This window comes from Myodes glareolus, chromosome 24, assembly GCF_982192425.1.
Source record: "Myodes glareolus chromosome 24, mMyoGla1.1, whole genome shotgun sequence".
In the NCBI taxonomy this organism is placed as follows: domain Eukaryota; kingdom Metazoa; phylum Chordata; class Mammalia; order Rodentia; family Cricetidae; genus Myodes; species Myodes glareolus.
In genome coordinates this window covers 36,906,813-36,921,186 of record NC_142049.1, presented here as the reverse complement: position 1 = coordinate 36,921,186, position 14,374 = coordinate 36,906,813, and the positions used below count along the sequence as shown (strand labels likewise).

At 26.1% G+C, this 14,374-nt stretch overlaps 1 non-coding gene across 1 annotated transcript; it reads left to right on the top strand.

Annotated features, from left to right (window-relative positions):
• Positions 1-1,826: 1,826 nt before the first annotated feature.
• On the top strand, positions 1,827-1,898 carry LOC125401152 (small nucleolar RNA SNORD107). Its single transcript, XR_007232228.1, has one exon. It is a non-coding gene; the product is annotated as a small nucleolar RNA SNORD107 (small nucleolar RNA).
• Positions 1,899-14,374: the final 12,476 nt, after the last annotated feature.

Sequence of the window (14,374 nt, the reverse complement as noted above, 5' to 3'; positions counted from 1 at the left end):
TTCATGCTTGTATGTATATCTGCTTAGGATAATCACTTGGTGTAAAGTCACTATTGTACCTTTTCTCTGGAGACAACTCATTCATCCTCTTAGTCTATGGTAGTTCTCCATCTGTGTGGTGTCTTGTGATATTTCCAGTGTCAGGACTGCTGATGGTCTTGTTAAATAATGTAACTTCACTGTCAGGCCTAGAAGACTTGCTAAGTCATCTCCCACATTCCAGAGGCTGGTAACAGGAGGCTCTGAGATTTGTGCATTAGTGGTAACAGCATATTGGAAGAAAGTCTATTGTCTGATTCATGACCTAAAGGTAGCCCCCCCCTTTTCTTTTATATGATACCCTGATTGTTAGAGGTTCAGCTTTTAAAGATATCATTCTAAAGACAGTACCATTATTTTTTGCCTATATTCTGGGAATTTCATGATTACCCTTTACTCAAGGTAATTGTATGTACTTCTGATGTTCAAGGTAGGGAATTTGATATAGGGTCTCATGTAACAGTATGACCTCAGACACATTATAGGCAAAGATGACCATAAGCTCTCATCCTTATTTCTCAGCCTCTTAAGTCCTAGTATTACAGACATTTCTGCCATTACCCACTTCATTATAATTCTTAAAGACTTTATATGTTTTGCCTGCATTTATACCTGCAGGCCAGAAGGCACCAGATCTCATCACAGATGGTTTTGAGCCAAAATGTGGGTGCTGGTAATAAAACTCAGGACCTCAGGAAGAGCTCTTGGCTCAAAGGTTAAGAGCTCTCTCCAGCCTCCTTCATTGTAATTTTTAATGACTGCTGATTTCCAAAAACAATTACTCACTAGGTTTCTGACAGATTAGTAGATTAGTATGTATACTGATCTGACTCCATAAATATCTTTGCAGTCATTTAATTTTTCCTTTCCATTTCTCTCTACCCATCCTCTCCTCTCTTCCTGCCTCCCACCTTCCTTTCTTCTGAGACAGGGTTTCTCTATATCCCTGTCTGTCCTGAAACACTGTAGCCCACACTAGCCTTTAACACAGATATATACTTGTCTTCCTAGTGCTAAAATTAAAGTCATGTACCACCACTGGGTGGAAAAAGAACATTGTAAATAGCATGCACGAAGCCATGAGGTTTTATTCTTCAGAAATATAAGTAAGTTGCATTTGTGTGCTCCAACATTAGGAAAGGAAGTCAGTGAGATTCAAATTAGTTCACATTCATATATACAGTACTATACTATTGTGAGTTATAGACTTTGATATTTGAAACACTGTCCCAAAATAAGAGGATTTCAAATGCTATTATTCAAAATGTTTACTTTTCAACTTAAGTCCTTATTTATGACCCGTTCAATTTTTGACTGATATTAATGTATTGGGAACTGTTTGGAGAAAGTGAGTTGTCTGGAAATTTCAGTCTTGTCATCATGTCTATCATCTACTTACTTTGAAAAGGTTCAATAGATGTTTTTTGTCAATTCTTATTCATCATTGCATTCTGCTTCATATTTATGTGTCATTTCAGATTATATACTATATAAAATGTATTAAGACATGCTGTTTTTGCAGAACAGTATCTAGTCCTTAAATAGGTGTATATTTATGTTCATGTTATTTCAGTATCAGGTGATGTCCTTTTGTCGAATTACTTGATGACTGAAAAGAGAATTTCATCAATGAATGTTAAGAAGTTTCATGAGCCTGAATGCCACCCTGTAGTATTATAACAAGACTATAAATCCTAATAGCTGCATTTAAGACAGAAACATAAACCATGCAAGGTAATGTAATCTTTTGATTTAAAAAAAATAGCATTTTATGGAGGCCTTGACTAGATTTATGATGATATAGGACCTTGTCTGATCAAAATGATTTTAAAAAATGAGCTTAAAATAATTCTGAAATCTAGTCAGTGGGCCTCATTACATATAAAATTGCTTATCCTCAATAGAAACTAATTGTTTAAATGGGCATGCTGGTACAGACTTGTAATTCCAGCCCTCAATTGGCTTATTTGAGAGGATTACAAGTTCCAGGCCAACCTAGTATGCATAAAAAGATGCTGCTGTATACTAACTAGAAAGTGCACAATTGCACTTTTATATTATACAATATCTTTTCATAAATTTTTTGAGATAATTTGTTTTCTGCATTTTTTATTTTGTTGCAAGCAAAGCATGAAATGTCCGTGGATCACAAAAGGCATAGGCACCTGTTGATATGGAAATAAGAATGTGTAAAAATGGAGCTCCCAAGTCTTGACAAATGGCATGTACCATTGTTGATTTTGTAAGTGATATCAATCAGGAGGAAAGGGTAATGATTATGGAACATTTCCTTTGTGGAATGCGGTGAGTATAAGAGCCTGTTCTTCTGATGTCTGCCTTTGATTAACTTAGTCAGATCCACATCATGGCAATATTACCACAGAATTAGTTAATAAGTGTAGTAGTTATGTTAGAAGTTTTCAGAATTAGGAAGCAAGGTTTAGGTATTGTACTTTCTTTCAGTAAGAGTATTAAGAATACATGATCTCATATCTGAGTCCATGCTCCAATATTAAAGCTGGCTATTTATTTTTACTGCTTAAATATTTGCCTGTATTTTGGTATTTTCAATATATTTGTAGAAATATTTTAGTAAGTAAAAACAAAAGAAACCCAATTGTCATTTACATTTATTGGGGTGAAGAGCCTTCTTTTGTAGTGAGATAGTGAACCACATGCTGAATTATTAAAGTAGTCAAGAACAGTAAGTTCCTGGGATAGAACACAGGCTGTCAGGCTTTACAGCACCTACATTTACACCTACAGCCATAACACTGGACAAGGGCATAGTGACTTCTAGCTGGTAGGATGACTGGATAGTTATCAAAATGAAATTTTCTGCTTCCTTAGCCATATGCTGGCATATCTATTTTATTATTCTTATTCTTCCATCCATCCATTCATTGTCTATTATTTAATGATTAATTCAGTTATTGATTGGCTTCTTGATCTATTTAATTATTGCCTAACTGGTATACGAATTTATTATGTATTAGATTTCTGGTCTATTGATTTTGGCTTTTTGATCTATGTAGGTAAATATATTTATTGGCTTCTTGGCATTTTTATTAGCTTACTGATTTGTTTATTTATCTATGTATTTACTCGTGGTTTTCTTGATTTCTATAATTTACTCAATCACTAAAATTAATTAATTTATTTATTGCCTTTTTTGCCTATTTGTTGATTGACTTTACTTAATGGCTTGTCATTCATGTGTTTTCTTATTACAAATGTATTTATCAAATTACTCAAGTTAATGATTAATTGACTTCGTGGTCTATTATTTGGTTGCTGGTATATAGTTTGTTTATTGGCTTTATTTGTTTTCCTTCACTCATATTTATTTATTTTTTTATCCATCCATCCATCTGTCCACCTATTGTCTTCTTCATTAATTTATTTAATGATTGACTCAGTTATTGATTGACTTCTTGATCTGTTGCTTGCTGATAGGTTTATTTACCTATTTACTGGCTTCTTGATCTATTTATGGTCTTTCTTGACTGTTAGCTTGGTTGCTTACTTGCCACTTGATCTGTTTATTCCCTTTCTTGAATATTGGTTGGTATTTCTTTATTTGCTTGCTGGGATATTTATCTATTTACCTACCCACTAACTTATTACTCCTTAACATTTATATTCTTGATATAGTTAAAGATTGAGTTATTTACTCATTAATTGATTTATTTATTGCATTTTTATTTATCAGTGAGTTGATTGACATATGAAGTTGCTGGCATGAATATCTAATCTATCTATCTATCTACCCATCCACCCACCCACCTACCCACCCACCCACCTACCTACGTATGTACTTACCCACTAACTTATTTATTGGTGATTGATCTATTTATTGGTGATTGATCTATTGCCTTTTAATCTGGATTGATGGACTTTATTTGTTGACATGCCAGTTCTATTTATTTATTCATTTATTTATTTGATTATGTGCTTATCCTCTACTTATTTATAGTATATTGAGATCTATATAATGATTTTACTTACTTAGCCAGTTACTGTTTACTGACCCACATCCATATTTATTTAATGATTTATTGGCAATTGATCTGTTTATTGCCTTATTTATTCATTCATTTATTTATCTATTTAGCTATACCCACTAATTTATTAGCTTATTGCTTACTAGCTTCTTGATCAGCTTATTCATTTCCTTTCTTGAGTATTGGTGGGCAACATTTCTTTATTGGCTTGCTGGGATATTTATATATTTTCTTACTTACCTACTAACTTATTGTATATGATTTATTTAGTGGTTTAATTGATCATTTATTTACCCATTTATTCATTTATTTATATTTGATATATTTAATGATTGATTCAGTTACTTACCCACTTTTTATGTATTTATTTATGTATTTATGTATTATTTATCTGCTTGGTGCTTCCTAGCCTGTTGATCTTGTTTATTACCTTTTGAGTATTAATCCCTTTCTTGAGTATTGTTGGCGGTATTTCTTTTGGCTTGCTGGGATATTTATATTTACTTACTCACTATTATTTATTGTACATTTGATCTATTTAAGGATTTTGCTTACTCAAAAACTAACTTATTTATTGCATATTCATTTTATTTATTTATTGTATATTTATTTATTTACTAGCCCACTATCTTATTTATTGTAAATTTGAACTATTATTTTGTTTACTTACCAACAAACTTATTTATTGCATATTCATTTTATCTATTTGTTTATTGCATATTTGTTTATTTGTTTGTAGCCCTGAAGAGTTTATTATCAATTTAACCTATTAGGGGATATATTTATTATGTACTAACCCACTAACTTATTTATTGTACATTTGATCTATTTAAGGATTTTGCTTACTTAACAACTTATTTATTGCATATTCATTTTATCTATTTATTTATTGTATATTTATTTACTTATTTACTAGCCCACTAACTTATTTATTATAATTTGAACAATTTTGCTTACATACCAACTAACTTATTTATTGCATATTCATTTTATCTATGTATTGTTTTTGTTTGTTTATTTATCATTTACTAGCCCACTAACTTATTTATTGTAATTTTGAACTATTATTTTGCATACTTACCAACTAACCTATTTATTGCACATTCATTTTGTCTATTTATTGCATATTTATCTATCTATTTATTTATTTATTTTAATAACATGCTGGCTAACTTAAACTAACTTATTTATTGCATATTCATTATACCAATTTATCTATTTATTTACTTCATATTTATTTATTTGTTTCTTTGTAGCCCTGAACGATTTATTGCCACTTTCAAATATTGGAGGTTTATATATTTATTATGTACTAACCCACTAACATATTTATTATACATTTAATATTTAAAGGTTTTGCTTACTTACCAACTAACTTATTTATTGCATATTCATTCTATCTATCTATCTATCTATATCTATCTATCTATCATTTACTAGCCCACTAACTTATTTATTATTAAATAATTTTGAACAATTTTGCTTACATACCAATTAACTTATTTATTACATATTCATTTTATCTACCTATTTATTTATTTATTTATTATTTGCTAGCCCACTAACTTATTTATTGTAACTTTGACCTATTTTGCTTAATTACCAACTAACTTATTTATTGCATATTCATTTTATCTATTTATTTATTGTATATTTATTTACTTATCTACTAGCCCACTAATTTATTTATTATAATTTGAACAATTGCTTACATACCAACTAACTTATTTATTGCATATTCATTTTAACTATTGTCTGTTTATTTATTTATTTATCATTTACTAGCCCACTAACTTATTTATTGTAATTTTGAACTATTTTGCTTCCTTACCAACTAACCTATTTATTGCACATTCATTTTGTCTATTTATTTATTGCATATTTATTTATTTATTTATTGTACTAACAAGCTGGCTAACTTATTTATTGTACATTTGAACTATTTAAAGATTTATCAACTAACTTATTTATTGCATATCATTATACCTATTTATCTATTTATTTAGTTGTTTCATATTTATTTATTTGTTTCTTTGTAGCCCTGAACGATTTATTGCCACTTTCAAATATTGGAGGTTTATATATTTATTATGTACTAACCCACTAACATATTTATTATACATTTAATATTTAAAGGTTTTGCTTACTTACCAACTAACTTATTTATTGCATATTCATTCTATCTATCTATCTATCTATCTATCTATCTATCTATCTATCTATCTATCTATCTATCTATCTATCATTTACTAGCCCACTAACTTATTTATTATTAAATAATTTTGAACAATTTTGCTTACATACCAATTAACTTATTTATTACATATTCATTTTATCTACCTATTTATTTATTTATTTATTATTTACTAGCCCACTAACTTATTTATTGTAAGTTTGACCTATTTTGCTTAATTACCAACTAACTTATTTATTGCATATTCGTTTATTTGTTTATTTATTTATTTTTTGTATATTTGTTTTTGTGTGTTTGTTTGTAGCCCTGAACAGTTTATTATCGCTTTCACCTATTAGGGGATTTATTTATTTATTATGTACTAACCCACTAACTTATTTATTGTACATTTGATTCATTTAAGGATTTTGCTTACTTATCAACTAACTTATTTATTGCATATTCATTTTATCTATTTATTTATTGTATATTTATTTACTTATCTACTAGCCCACTAATTTATTTATTATAATTTGAACAATTGCTTACATACCAACTAACTTATTTATTGCATATTCATTTTAACTATTGTCTGTTTATTTATTTATTTATCATTTACTAGCCCACTAACTTATTTATTGTAATTTTGAACTATTTTGCTTCCTTACCAACTAACCTATTTATTGCACATTCATTTTGTCTATTTATTTATTGCATATTTATTTATTTATTTATTGTACTAACAAGCTGGCTAACTTATTTATTGTACATTTGAACTATTTAAGGATTTATCAACTAACTTATTTATTGCATATCATTATACCTATTTATCTATTTATTTAGTTGTTTCATATTTATTTATTTGTTTCTTGATAGTCCTGAACGATTTATTGCCACTTTCACCTATTGGGGGTTTATATATTTATTATGTACTAACCCACTAACATATTTATTATGCATTTGATCTATTTAAGGATTTCACTTACTTACCAACTAACTTATTTATTGCAAATTCATTTTATCTATCTATCTATCTATCTATCTATCTATCTATCTATCTATCTATCACTAGCCCACTAACTTATTGTGATTTTGAACTATTATTTTGCTTACATACCAAGTAACTTATTTATTACATATTCATTTTATCTATCTATCTATCTATCTATCTATCTATCTATTTATTTATTTATTTATTATTTACTAGCCCACTAACTTATTTATTGTAAATTTGAACTATTATTTTGCTTAATTACCAACTAACTTATTTATTGCATATTTGTTTATCTGTTTATTTATTGTATATTAGTTTTTGTTTGTTAGTTTGTAGCCCTGAACAGTTTCTTATCGATTTCAGCTATTAGGGAATTTATTTATTTATTGTGTACTAACCCACTAACTTATTTATTGAACATTTGATCTATTTAAAGGTTTTGCTTACTTACCAACTAACTTATTTATTGCATATCTATCTATCTATCTATCTATCTATCTATCTATCTATCTATCTATCTATTTATCATATACTAGCCCACTAACTTATTTATTGTAATTTTGAACTATTATTTTGCTTACATACCAACTAACTTATTTATTACATATTCATTTTATCTATCTATCTATCTATCTATCTATCTATCTATCTATCTATCTATTTATTTATTATTTACTAGCCCACTAACTTATTTATTGTAAATTTGAACTATTATTTTGCTTAATTACCAACTAACTTATTTATTGCATATTTGTTTATCTGTTTATTTAATGTATATTAGTTTTTGTTTGTTAGTTTGTAGCCCTGAACAGTTTATTATCGATTTCAGCTATTAGGGAATTTATTTATTTATTGTGTACTAACCCACTAACTTATTTATTGAACATTTGATCTATTTAAAGATTTTGCTTACTTACCAACTAACTTATTTATTGCATATCTATCTATCTATCTATCTATCTATCTATCTATCTATCTATCTATCTATTTATCATATACTAGCCCACTAACTTATTTATTGTAATTTTGAACTATTATTTTGCTTACATACCAACTAACTTATTTATTACATATTCATTTTATCTATCTATCTATCTATCTATCTATTTATTTATTTATTATTTACTAGCCCACTAACTTATTTATTGTAAATTTGAACTATTATTTTGCTTAATTACCAACTAACTTATTTATTGCATATTTGCTTATCTGTTTATTTATTGTATATTAGTTTTTGTTTGTTAGTTTGTTGCCCTGATCAGTTTATTATCGATTTCAGCTATTAGGGAATTTATTTATTTATTGTGTAGTAACCCACTAACTTATTTATTGAACATTTGATCTATTTAAAGATTTTGCTTACTTACCAACTAACTTATTTATTGCATATCTATCTATCTATCTATCTATCTATCTATCTATCTATCTATTTATCATATCCTAGCCCACTAACTTATTTATTGTAATTTTGAACTATTATTTTGCTTACATACCAACTAACTTATTTATTACATATTCATTTTATCTATCTATCTATCTATCTATCTATCTATCTATCTATCTATCTATTTATTTATTATTTACTAGCCCACTAACTTATTTATTGTAAATTTGAACTATTATTTTGCTTAATTACCAACTAACTTATTTATTGCATATTTGTTTATCTGTTTATTTAATGTATATTAGTTTTTGTTTGTTAGTTTGTAGCCCTGAACAGTTTATTATCGATTTCAGCTATTAGGGAATTTATTTATTTATTGTGTACTAACCCACTAACTTATTTATTGAACATTTGATCTATTTAAAGATTTTGCTTACTTACCAACTAACTTATTTATTGCATATCTATCTATCTATCTATCTATCTATCTATCTATCTATCTATCTATTTATCATATACTAGCCCACTAACTTATTTATTGTAATTTTGAACTATTATTTTGCTTACATACCAACTAACTTATTTATTACATATTCATTTTATCTATCTATCTATCTATCTATTTATTTATTTATTATTTACTAGCCCACTAACTTATTTATTGTAAATTTGAACTATTATTTTGCTTAATTACCAACTAACTTATTTATTGCATATTTGTTTATCTGTTTATTTATTGTATATTAGTTTTTGTTTGTTAGTTTGTAGCCCTGAACAGTTTATTATCGATTTCAGCTATTAGGGAATTTATTTATTTATTATGTACTAACCCACTAACTTATTTATTGAATATTTGATCTATTTAAAGATTTTGCTTACTTACCAACTAACTTATTTATTGCCTATCTATCTATCTATCTATCTATCTATCTATCTATCTATCTATCTATCTATCATATACTAGCCCACTAACTTATTTATTGTAATTTTGAACTATTATTTTGCTTACATACCAACTAACTTATTTATTACATATTCATTTTATCTATCTATCTATCTATTTATTTATTTATTATTTACTAGCCCACTAACTTATTGTAAATTTGAACTATTATTTTACTTAATTACCAACTAACTTATTTATTGCATATTTGTTTATCTGTTTATTTATTGTATATTATTTTTTTTTGTTTGTTTGTAGCCCTGAACAGTTTATTATCACTTTCAGCTATTAGGGAATTTATTTATTTATTATGTACTAACCCACTAACTTATTTATTGAACATTTGATCTATTTAAAGATTTTGCTTACTTACCAACTAACTTATTTATTGCATATCTATCTATCTATCTATCTATCTATCTATCTATCTATCTATCTATCTATCTATCTATCTAAGCCACTAACTTATTTATTGTAATGTTGAACTATTATTTTGCTTATATACCAACTAACTTATTTATTACATATTCATTTCATCTATCTATCTATCTATCTATCTATTTATTTATTTATTATTTACTAGCTCACTAACTTATTTATTGTAAATTTGAACTATTATTTTGTTTAATTACCAACTAACTTATTTATTGCATATTTGTTTATCTGTTTATTTATTTATTTTTTGTATATTTGTTTTTGTGTGTTTGTTTGTAGCCCTTAACAGTTTATTATCGCTTTCACCTATTAGGGAATTTATTTATTTATTATGTACTAACCCACTAACTTATTTATTGAACATTTGATCTATTTAAATATTTTGCTTACTTACCAACTAACTTATTTATTGCATATCTATCTATCTATCTATCTATCTATCTATCTATCTATCTATCTATCTATCTATCTATCTATCTATCTAAGCCACTAACTTATTTATTGTAATGTTGAACTATTATTTTGCTTATATACCAACCAACTTATTTATTACATATTCATTTCATCTATCTATCTATCTATCTATCTATCTATCTATCTATTTATTATTTACTAGCCCACTAACTTATTTATTGTAAATTTGAACTATTATTTTGTTTAATTACCAACTAACTTATTTATTGCATATTCGTTTATCTTTATTTATTGTATATTAGTTTTTGTTTGTTTGTAGCCCTTAACAGTTTATTATCGCTTTCACCTATTAGGGGTTTTATTTATTTATTATGTACTAACCCACTAACTTATTTATTGAACATTTGATCTATTTAAAGATTTTGCTTACTTACCAACTAACTTATTTATTGCATATCTATCTATCTATGTATCTATCTATCTATCTATCTATCTATCTATCTATCTAAGCCACTAACTTATTTATTGTAATGTTGAACTATTATTTTGCTTATATACCAACCAACTTATTTATTACATATTCATTTCATCTATCTATCTATCTATCTATCTATCTATCTATCTATCTATCTATCTATTTATTTATTATTTACTAGCCCACTAACTTATTTATTGTAAATTTGAACTATTATTTTGTTTAATTACCAACTAACTTATTTATTGCATATTCGTTTATCTTTATTTATTGTATATTAGTTTTTGTTTGTTTGTAGCCCTTAACAGTTTATTATCGCTTTCACCTATTAGGGGTTTTATTTATTTATTATGTACTAACCCACTAACTTATTTATTGTACATTTGATCTATTTAAGGATTTTGCTTACCAACTAATTTATTTATGGCATTCATTTTATCTCTTTATTTATTGCATATTTATTTATTTGTTATGTGTTAACCCACTAACTTATTTATTGAACATTTGATCTATTTAAGGATTTTAGTTACTTACCAAATAACTTATATATTGCACATTCATTTTGTCTGTTTATTGCATATTTGTTTATTTGATTGTTTGTAGTCCTGAACGGTTTATTGCCACTTTCTCCTATTAGCGGATTTATTTATTTATTATGTATTAACTCACTAACTTAATTATTCTACATTTGATCTATTTAACGATTTTGTTTACTTACCAACTAATGTATTTATTGTACATTCATTTTTATCTACTTATTTATTGAATATTTATTATGTGCTAACCCACTAACTTATTTATGATCTTTTAAAGAATTTTGCTTACTTACCAACTAACTTATTTATTGCATATTTATTTTATTTATTTCTTTATTTATTGCTTATTTATTTATTATGTTCTAACCCACTAACTCATTGTACATTTGATCTATTTAAGGATTTCAGTTACTTACCAACTAACATTTATTGTACATTCATTTTGTGTATTTATTGATTATTTATTTAATTTATTTATTTATTTTACTAACTAGCTGACTAACTTATTTATTGTACATTTGAACTATTTAATGATTTTGCTTACTTACCAGCTAACTTATTTATTGCAAATTCATTTTATCTATCTATCTATCTATCTATCTATCTATCTATCTATCTATCTATCTATCTACTCATTTATTTATTTCATATTTATTTGTTTGTTTGTAGCCCTGAATGGTTTATTGCCCCTTTCACCTGTTTCGGATTTATATATTTATTATGTACTAACCCATTAACATTTTATTGTACATTTGATCTATTTAAGAATTTTGCTTACTTACCAACTAACTTATTTATTTATTGCACATTCGTTTTGTCTATTTATTTATTGCATATTTATTTATTTACTAGCCCACTATCTTAGTTAACTAACTTATTTATTGCATATTCATTTTATCTATTTATTTATTTATTGCATATTTGTTTGTTTTGTTTGTTTGTAGCCCTGAACAGTTTATTACCCTTTCACCTATTAGGGGATTTATTTATTATGTACTAACCCACTAACTTACTTACTGTACATTTGATTTATTTAAGGATTTCAGTTACTTACCGACTAACTTATTTATTGCACATTCGTTTTGTCTGTTTATTTATTGCATATTTATTTATTTATTTATTTTACTAACTAGCCAGTTATCTTATTTATTGTACATTTGAACTATTTAATGATTTTGCTTACTTACCAACTAACTTATTTATTGCAAATTCATTTTATCTATCTATCTATCTATCTCTATCTATCTATCTATCTATCTATCTATCTATCTATCTATCTATCTATTTATCTATCTATCCATTTATTTATTTCATTCTTTGTTTGTAGCCCTGAACGGTTTATTGCCACTTTCACCTATTGGGATTTATATATTTATTATGTACTAACCCACTAACTTATTTATTGTACATTTGATGTTTTAAAGATTTTGCTTCCTTACCAACTTACTTATTTATTGCACATTCATTTTGTCTATTTATTGCATATTTATTTATTTATTTATTTAGCTAACTACCGGCTAACTTATTTATTGTACATATGAACTATTTAAGGATTTTGCTTACTTACCAACTAACTTATTTATTGCATATTCATTATACCTATATCTATTTATTAATTACATATTTATTTGTTTCTTTATCCTTTATCCCTGAACGGTTTATTGCCACTTTCACCTATTGTGGGTTTATATATTTATTATGTACTAACCCACTAACTTATTTATTGTTCATTTGATATATTTAAGGATTTTGCTTACTTACCAACTAACTTATTTATTGCATATTTATTTATTTATTATGTACTAACCCACTAACTTATTTATTGTACATTTGATCTATTTAAGGATTTTGCTTACTTACCAACTAACTTATTTATTGCATATTTATTTATTATGTACTAACCCACTAACTTATTTATTGTACATTTGATCTATTTAAGGATTTTGCTTACTCACCAACTAACTTTTATTGAACATTCATTTTGTCTATTTATTGCATTTTTATTTATTTATTTGTTTACTAACCCATTAACTTATTTATGGTAGTTTGAACTATTTAATGGTTTGTCCTACTTACCAACTAACTTGTTGATTGCACATTTATTTTATCTTTATTGCATATTTATTAATTATTTGTTAGTATCTTGATCTGTTCACTGCCTTTTTTATCAGTTATTTATTGACTTGCTGGCGTATTTATTTATGTACTTACCCACTAACTTATTTATTTATTTTACATTTGATCTATTTAATGATTGATTAATTTACTCATCAGTGGATGGATTGACATTATTTATTCAGCATATTATTTACTTACTTACCAATTAACTTATTTATTCATTTGATCTATTTAATGATTTATTAATTTACTCACCCACTAACTTATTTATTGCATATTTATTCATTTATTTATTTATTGTGGTCTCGATTGGTTTATTTATTGACTTTTTTACATATACGATATGGTTTAACTATGGGCTTACTGACATATTTTTTTATTGCGCATTTGATTTATTTATTTTGCTTACTTTACTCACTAACTTATTTATTGTACAGTGAATTTATTTATTGGTATCCTGATTTGTTCATTGCCTTTCTTATTAGAGGATTGATTAATGTTATTGAGTTTCTGTCATTTTTATTTATTCATTTGTTTACTTACTTACCCACTGACTTATTTATTTATTTATGTATGTGCTTACTCACTAACTTATTTATTGTACTTACTTAATGATCTATTTAATCATTTTTCTTATTTGCTGACTAACTTATTTATTTACTGCACATTCTATTTATCTATCTATCTATCTATCTATCTATATCTATCTATGTATCTATGCCTTGATCTGCTCATTACTTTTCTTATCTCTCGGTTTGGTATTATTTATTAACATGCTGTCATTTTTATTATTTACTTACTTACCCACTAACTTATTTATTGTACAATTGATCTCTTTAACGATTTATTATTTTACTTA